The following is an 8712-nucleotide window of genomic DNA, read 5'->3' on the forward strand; positions in this document are numbered from 1 at the left end:
TGGCACATGCTGGGGGTGTGACTCTGTGTGTGTGGGCATGGAGAATGGCCATGTACATCCCATGTGTCAGCCCCATTTTGGGTTCCCCCAACCCACTGCCGGGAGAGTAGTGCTGCAGGGCCAGTGCCTGTGGAGAAGCTGTGGATGTGGTTCTGCCTTCCCTCAACAGGGCCACCAAGCACTCCCAGTCTCAGCCTACCGTTCTCCCAGGTTGGGCACCCAATTTTTCCCACCTCCTTGGCACCATCAGTTTAGTTCTTGGGCACCCCTTACCCTCACGAGGTCCCGATGGGCAGAGTATCTTTTGTCTGGGAACTGTGCAGTGGCCTTGGAGGTCACCCTGTGTCTCCCTGCTGCTTCCTTGGGGATAGGAGGGTGGCCCTGGAAAAGCCCAGGCTCACTGGGCTCTCAGCAAACACAATCTGCCCCAACGCAGCCTCTTCCCTGTCATGGGAATACTCGGTGTCCCCTTAGTTTGGGTGCCTGTTCTGGGGCTAGGGGCCTCCGCTTGGGTGCTGGGGATGGCAGGCAGTACCCTTGCAGGCCCCCACTATCCCCAGCCACCACAGCCCACCCCAGGATGGTGTTTGTGCTATAAACAGCTGCCCAGCAGCTGGCAAAACGCTCTCTACCAGGTGGGCACTGTGTATCTCCCCACCTGCACAGCAGCACTGACAGGGGCTACCTCCTCTGCTCGTGTGATGGTTCCTGTTTGCACCAGGGAGGAAAATGCCCTACCTTTGGGAAAATGAGTTGCAGTCTAGGGGTGAGCCCTAAGACTATGCTGGTTCCCCATGGGTGCAGCAGTGTGGCATCACCACTGAGGTTCCTTATGTAGTCCTGAGGTTGCTGGCTGTTCTCCTGTCCCCAGCTCTGCTCCTGGTGGGTTTAACCTGTGTACAGGTGTGGACACTGGTACAGAGCCAGCATCTACCCTCCAGCTTCCTTACCCACACAGTTTAGCAAGAGGCGAGGGTGCAGAACCTTCTATCCCTCAGGCAAGGACCTGAGAATACAGAGAGGTTCCTGACACATCATCACCTGGCACTCATCATTTCCTCCATAGCTGCTGCCCTCCTGGATCCCCCAGCAAGTGATGTGCAGTGTCTCACAGGAGTTTGGGAATGGTGTCAGGACACCCTTTAGTCACCTGCCACCAAAAGAGGCAGAGGTGCAGACTGGTGTTGAGAGGTGTGGTGTCAGGGTTGGGCACAGCACACCAGCAGAATTGTGGACATGACACACAATGGTTCCTGACATAGCTCCCACTCTCTCCACTTCGTCTCACACAAGTCCTGGTTCCTGTGTTGGGTTTCCCTTTTACATCCTGGAACAGACTGTCTGAAACACTACTTAGCAGGCAGGGGTGGGGGAGAGAAACAGCCTCCAGTTTCAGGCAGCTTCCTGGCTCAGGTGTCCTCAGCAGGTCCTCAGCACCCTTTTCTTTCTCAGGCCACCCCAGGGATTACACCCAGGCATGTGCTGCCCTCGGCCTGGACCCACCAGAGATCCCCTGGTGAAAGCAGGACACCTTCCCTGTGGGAAGGACCCTTGCTTCCAGGCTTCAGGAGCACAAATGTTTGTATGTTCGTTAGGATCCTGTGCACAAAAGAAATGCACTTTCATCCTTTCGTAATCGCTTCCAGGAGCTGGTGTCTCACTTGCACGCTCCTGCTGACTTGGGGAGGAGACCAGCCACTGTGTCCCATAGTCTCGGTGCTCACCGCAGGGGCAGCACGAGGGGACCTGTTTCCTCATGTCCCAGCAATATCCTGGGGCTGAAGAGGAGCCAGGTGAGCCTTTTGCTCCAGCCTTTCTTCTGCATCACACCGGCAAAGCACCTTAAGCACAAGATTAAGCACCTGTTGCGGCTTGGGAAACTGGGGGACTAAGAACAGGACCTGGTGCCTCTGAGCAGGGATGGGTGTAGGCAGGTATGTGAGGCTGGTGGAGGGTGCTTTGGTCCTGATGGCACCATCAAAGCTCAGGGCAAAAAGCTGAGGTTTTTGAGAGTATTGCATCGGTTCTTTTCATTACTATAGGCCCCCAGTTGGGAACGCAGCATCAGTGGGTCATGGGACCTGTCACCTCCAAGCTTCTGTCCCAACTCCAGCACCGCTCAGCAGACCCACACTCTGCAGAGATCAGGAAGGGATGTGGGATGCTGTCAGAGCTGGAATGAAGGTGAACAAAAGGTGATGGGGAAGTACCTGGTGCAGGGCACTGTGGGAATACCCCTTGGAGCTCCCCTGCCCAGGCCAAAGCACTCAGGCAGGTCCCTTCTTTCAGCAGGTTACGTGATGTGCTTTGTGCAGGGGACTGGGGAAGCATCCGTACCTCTTCCTCTCCATGCTCCCTTCTCCCCATCCTTCTATCTCTGTCTGTGCATCCCTCTTGCCATCCCTCCATCTCTTACACTGCACATCCTCCTGCCCAGCCCTCAGGCTGCCTGCACTTTGCCTGCTCTGTTCCCCTTCTCTTGTGCAGGAGCAGGTCCTGCCAGCACCCCACGCCACAGGCTCCACACCCCTGGGAGAATGGGGCTGGCTCTCCTGTTGTCATCTCCATCAGAACTCCTTTCCAGCACTTCACTCAGCCCATAACTTGCTGGCTCTGTTCCCCTCTTTCTTCCTGGCATATGCCCTCCTCTAGCTCCTTCTGCCTTGTGATAAGCAACTTCCAAGGCCTGTGTCCTGGACAGTCATGCAGTTTCTCTGAGGTTCTGCGATGTCCAAGGATGACCCACTAGAAATTGATGGCAGGAAAATGCAGGAGTTGAGGTCTCTGCAGATATCATGCTGCTTCCACTTGTTCTTACAGAATGGCTCTGGGCCCACAGATGTGACCAGAAGGCAGCATGGGGAGACAACAGCCTGCTCTGGACAAGCACAATCCTGGCCATGCTGCAGCCTTGGAGGGGCTGATAGCCACTTGGACCACCAGGGCCAGCCAGTCTGTGTGTGCAGGTGTGGGAAGATGAGGCAGCTCTGATGACACAGAGTGGAGCTGAAGGGCTGCAGGGGGAAGCTCTGGGGAGTCTTAAAGTGAGGGGAAGTTTGGAGGAGGAAAAGGAAGAGGAAGGGGAGGAGTGCCGGGAGCCCATGCAGCCATCCATTTACCAGCCTTTGACATCCTGAAGCACAGGTCTCCTCACTCCCCTGCCCGGCAGCACCTATGCGACTGGAGCGACAGCTACATGAGTCAGGGCTGGGTGTGGGGTTAAGGTGACCGTGCCTTTTGTGGCAGCATTACTCACCATGCCAAACTTCCCCAGCCCAGCAGCACTGGAGCCCCCAGCATCATTGCCTTCTTGCTGGCTCACACCCCACAACCTGCCCGAGTCTGCTCAATGTGACTCAGGACCAACCACATGGCCACTGGTCTGGCCCGGCCAGTCCTCCCAGCTGCCCAGGGCTGGGGTGCTGGCAGAGCCCGGGGCAGTGGGTCAGTGCCAGCACCAGCACTCAGCCACGCTGCCCTCGCGTCAGGGTGGAAAAGCAGGACCTGGCTGCCTCTGGCCATCCCTGGGAGCATCCTTGCAGTGAGGCAGATCTTCCCTCTTCATCTTCCTCCCAGCACCTGGCAGAGGGTGTCTTGATCACAGCAGGGTGCAAGGAAGGGGTTGAAGCTGTGGTACCCTGCTGTGGGTACCATCCCGTGGGGCTGGAGCAAGCCCCCATGCACGCTGCCTCCCACACTCCACAGGGACACCCCATGGCAGAGCTGGTATGACCGCGATGGGAAATCCCAGCTCTTGCACTGCCTTTGTCAAGGAGAGCATGTCCCCAAAAAGGCCAGGCTTCTGGCTGAGGCAGCAGGGAGGTGGCTGGATAGGACTGCCCCAAGCACATCTGTGCAGGGCTGCTCCAGGTTCCTCTTGTGGGGAGGGATGCACAGCCACAAGGATAGGTGGGAAGTGCTGGTCCCCATGTGGAGTGATCAGGGCATGAAACCATCTTAGCAGTCACTTTTCCTGCAGCTCTGCCTTACAGGGGTATGCACAGGCAGATCCCCCTCCCTAGAGGTGGAGGATGGCTGCTGCCTTTTATTGCAGGGTAAGTAATGAGGCCATGGAGTGGAAGATACTTGAATAAGGTGAAATGTTGGTAGTCAGAAACAGGGCCCGGGAATGAGGGCTGCTCTCCCCTTCTTCTGGGGTGGGGGAGCTAAGGGGTGCCCTGGTGTCAAGCAGCTCCCTGACAGCCTCGAGAGCCCACTGCCCTCACAAACACTGCTTAGTGTGTGCCAGGCCAGCTCAGCCAGTCCCAGGATGCTGGAATTCTGTGCAAAGAGCAGGGCCCAGACACCAGTGTTGGAGAGGTTCTGATAGCAAAAGGAAGTACACAGACCCCTCATGTTCATAGGCAGTGTCTCCAAAGAGCCTGTCTGGGGTCCTTGTGCACCCCATCTCCTGTCCCTCGAGGGCTTACTCTCTGCACTCTGCTTTAAGTACCCTGGGTCCCAACATATTCCCTTGCTTGAGTGCTCGGAGATGCTGCAGCAGAGCTGGCCTAGATACCCCCCAGTACCCATGTCCCCCACTCCAGAGGCAGCCACTGCACACACTAGAGTCCCAGAAACAGGGCAGAGCCAGGAGGAGCTGGGCTGGGTCAGCAGAACCCCCATAATGGGCAGGGGTGAGCCAGGCTCTCCTGGGCAAGTTGAGGTTGATGTGTGCTCATGGCTGCCTGGGTGACATCTGTCACTGAGAAATGGAGTGAGGACAGAGGAGGACAGTTACAGGCAGCTCCCTGGAGGGAGCAGCAGAGCCTGGAGAAGGAGAGTTAGAGGCCTCCCAGGAGAGCAGGGCTGGGCAGGCAGGACCCAGCTCTGCCACTGGCAGCGCAGCCCCTGCTCAGCCACAAGCACTGAGCTGGCAGTGCAACCACAGGAAAAGGGTTTCACACAGTTTTTGGGTGCCATTGTCCAAGCCTGAATACTCAGCTTGGCTGAGCTGGCATCCAGGTTTCTTGGCCTTCCCCTCTTAGGACTTATTTGTATTACTCCAAACTTTCCTGAAGTGCTGCTTTTTTGGGGGCAAAAATATTATATTTTTGGTCTCAGTCCAGAGAGATTTTCTTTTTCAAGTTTGATTGAATTAATCTGTCCAGCTGCTTTCAACTTGGGAAATTGAAGGGAAAAATGCATTCTTCGCATTTGGAAAGAAAATGTAAAAAACCCAAAACAAAACAAAAACCAAAGTCATTAACATTACAGGGGTCTGGGATTCTAACTTCTCTCTTTTTCTCTTTTCCTTTTTTTTAAATCCAATTATTATAAACTTCCTCTTTTTCCCTTGGGAAGATCCTGAAAGTTTTGCAATGTAAACTTTCTAGTAGCAGGGATCTGAGCTATACACGCACATCTACAGCTACACTCCCCAGACTCTCCAGATACTTATTGCACCCACACAGCCACTCTTGTGCACCCCTGGTTTTCACCAGCCCGGCCCAGAACCAGAGTCCTGCTTGACCACTGGCCACAGGACCACGGGGATGGGAATCAGGGGGTTGTACACACTCACATATACACTCCTGACCCCGTTCTCCCAAGTACAGTCCCATGCACACCCATACACACATCCGCACACATATACATCCACATGAGCAGCTCCCCAGGCACAGCCACTTGTACAGCCAAATGAACCTCCAGGAGGCCCCACACACAGCCACATTCATGGAGCTGTAGAATCATTTCGGTTGGAAAAGACCTCTAGGAACATCGAGTCCAGCTGTAAACATCTAAACACCATGTTTTCCACTAGACCCCATGCCCACTCTCATGTTCCCCATGTATCCGTCCATCCCATCCCATTCCCACTCCCATGTTCCCCATGCATCCCATCCCATCCCATCCCATCCCATCCCATCCCATCCCATCCCATCCCATCCCATCCCATCCCATCCCATCCCATCCCATCCCATCCCCACTCCCATTCCCATTCCCATTCCCCTGTTTCCTGTGCCTTGCCGCAGCTCCCCCTGGCGGCCTCCTGCCGCCGCGCCGCCCGCTCTGCCCCGCATCCCGGGTTGCCATGGCGACGGCGGGGCTGCTGTGCACAGGTCGGGAGTTGCTGGGTCTTGAGGAGTTCAGCAGGCTCCTGGGGGCCTGGATGGCTGCAGGGCTTCTAGGAATCTGGGGGACTACTGGGGCACTTCTGGGGACCTGGGGAGTAACTGCCCTTAGCGACTGCTGGGCTGTGCTAGGAATCTGGGGTGAGGTCCTATTGGATGGGGAGCTCTTGGGGAGCTGTGGAGGTCTGGAGAATTGGGAGATTTCCAGGAGGCTCTGCTCTTCAGTCCTTTCCAGACCACTGGGCCAGTCCAGACTCTGACAGGCTATTGGCAGCATTTGCCTGTGTCAGGGCTTCTCCTGGCTATCAAAGGAATGAATTTAGCTTTGCCAGATCAGGAGCAGTAGGAAGCTGTGGTAAGGAGCTGTCAGCCCCCACAAGAGCTGTCCCTTTTCCCCATCTGGACAGAGAACAAGTCACACAGCCCAACTGGTTTGCACACTCATGAGAGGCTCACAGACAGTGCAGAGGTAACTCATGGATGTGCAGAGGAGTTACCCCACAGGCACAGACCACTGTGCTTCCCCTCCACGTTTTTGGCTTCTGTGATCTCCATCCTTCAGAAGCTGTGATTTGGAGCAACGGCAGAGGACACAGGTCAGATACTTTATTCAAAAGGGGTTTATCCATTGCCACATCTCCAGAGCCATGTCCATGCAGCCCAGAGCAGGAAAGCAGTCCATTGTGGGGGAGCTGAGACAGAATCCAGAGAAGGAACTTGCTGAAGGTTGAAGCTCAGACTGAACATCTCATAGAGGGTTTCAGAATCCCTTTATAGGTGGTCTCAGCTATGGTTCCAGAGGACAGCAGGGATCACCTAAAGTTTCACAGGACCTGCCTGAACTGACGTCTCCTGACAGGCAGTCCAGGCCTTGAGGTGTGCTCAAGTGCATCCAATTCAGAGGGACCTGCAGAGCCTACAGAACAGTTCCGCACATCTTCCAGCACACAGCTCCTGCAACTCTCCATCTCCCTTCCTGGAGGACCATTTTGCACCCACACATGTCCTCCCTGTCCCAGACACACCTGAGGAAACACAATATGACATGCAAACATACTCTCACACGGGCACACGTGGGCAGTGTCACTGACACACACACACTTGCAATTTGCTGTGTATTCATAGAGATGCAGGAAAATACATGAGGCAACTCATTTACACACCCACGAGGGGTTCACACACAGTGATGGGTTATACAATCTCACGTGCACACAGATGGTCATGAACAAACATAAACATGCTACCTGTGCATGCACACACACCAAGCTGCTTGCATACAGAGGTACCTTCCCCTGCACCCACCCTACCCTGCTCACACCCACCCATGTGTTCCCATGGAGATAGGAGTTCCCAGGAGCCCTGTGTGCCTCCCTTCTCCCAGCCCCACTGTGGCCAAGTCAGAAGGGAATTTCCAGCTGCAAAGCTGCATTTAGAGACTCTCTCCCCAGTGATTGCTGGGCTAAGTTAATGGTTCACCAGCACCCTTCTTCTGGCTTTTCCTGCTGGCTGCCTGGGATGGGCAAGGAAGGACCCACTGGTGGGCATGTCCAGCATCCATGCAGCCTCCCTTGCCTTGTAGTCTGCCCAGCACTGTGAGCTCTGCTTTTGCCCTGCTTGGCAGTACCCAGCACATGGGGCATTGCCCACCTCAGCTACCTCAGTTTAGAGCTCTCTTGAAGAGGAGCGGGCAGGAAAGCCCCAGTGTCCAGCACTGCTGCAATGTGGAGGGCAGACACAGTAGCATGAACCTCTCTGTCCAGGCTCTCACCCTGCTGACATCCCTCTGGGGAGCCTCAGCCCAGTGAGGCACTGCCAGCTCAGCAGGCACTGCACACACACATTCCACTCTGCAGTTACCTAAACCCCTGTGCTGGGTAACCCTGGAGAAACCAGTTCCTGAGGGCTCCTTGCAGCATGGGAGGGACCCTCTCAGAGAGGGGAGCCCCTGGAACAGAGTCTTGGCAGCTTGCCTTGCTGGGCAGCCAGGCAGGCTGCTCCTCACCCTGTGTTTGTCCATGAGGGGCACAGGCTGATCAGGTTATCAAGACATACATGCCTGGCACCCTGCCATCCAGGTGGGGTTGCACGTGGCCCATGGCATGCCAAGTGAATGCCTTGCATGCCACCAAGCCAACAGTGTCAGCGCTGTCCAAGGCTTCTGTGTGCCAGGCTCTGCAGCAGCGGCTGCAGTGACCGTGGCTGAAGTGAAAAGAATACAGGGTTCCTTCAAGAAAGTCAGAGCACAACACCATAGAGCTAGGGCAGCTAGATGTACCTCCAGCATGAAGCATGAATGGAGGCATCGTGGACTGCAAACATCCCAGGTCAGGTGGTGGCGGGACACAAACTGGCACCCCAAGCAATGACAGCTGTGGGTGACGGGAGGAGAGCACTCAGGCAATGGAAGCAGCAGAGGAGGGTAGAAGAGTACTCGCCCTCATCCACACTCATCTTCAGCCTCAACAACCACAGAGAGTAGGTAAAAAATGAGCTGGACTTTGCCACAGGTCCCGGCAAGATCAGAGACTGGCAGGAGTGTGACTGATAGGGACTCACAGCTGGGGCAAAACTCTGGTTAGTCCCATTCCAGTACGGTGGTCAGTGCTTCTCAGCCCTCCCCAGGAAGCGCTGAGGCATA

This window comes from Sturnus vulgaris, chromosome 7 (genome assembly GCF_052056855.1).
Source record: "Sturnus vulgaris isolate bStuVul1 chromosome 7, bStuVul1.hap1, whole genome shotgun sequence".
NCBI classification, from domain to species: domain Eukaryota; kingdom Metazoa; phylum Chordata; class Aves; order Passeriformes; family Sturnidae; genus Sturnus; species Sturnus vulgaris.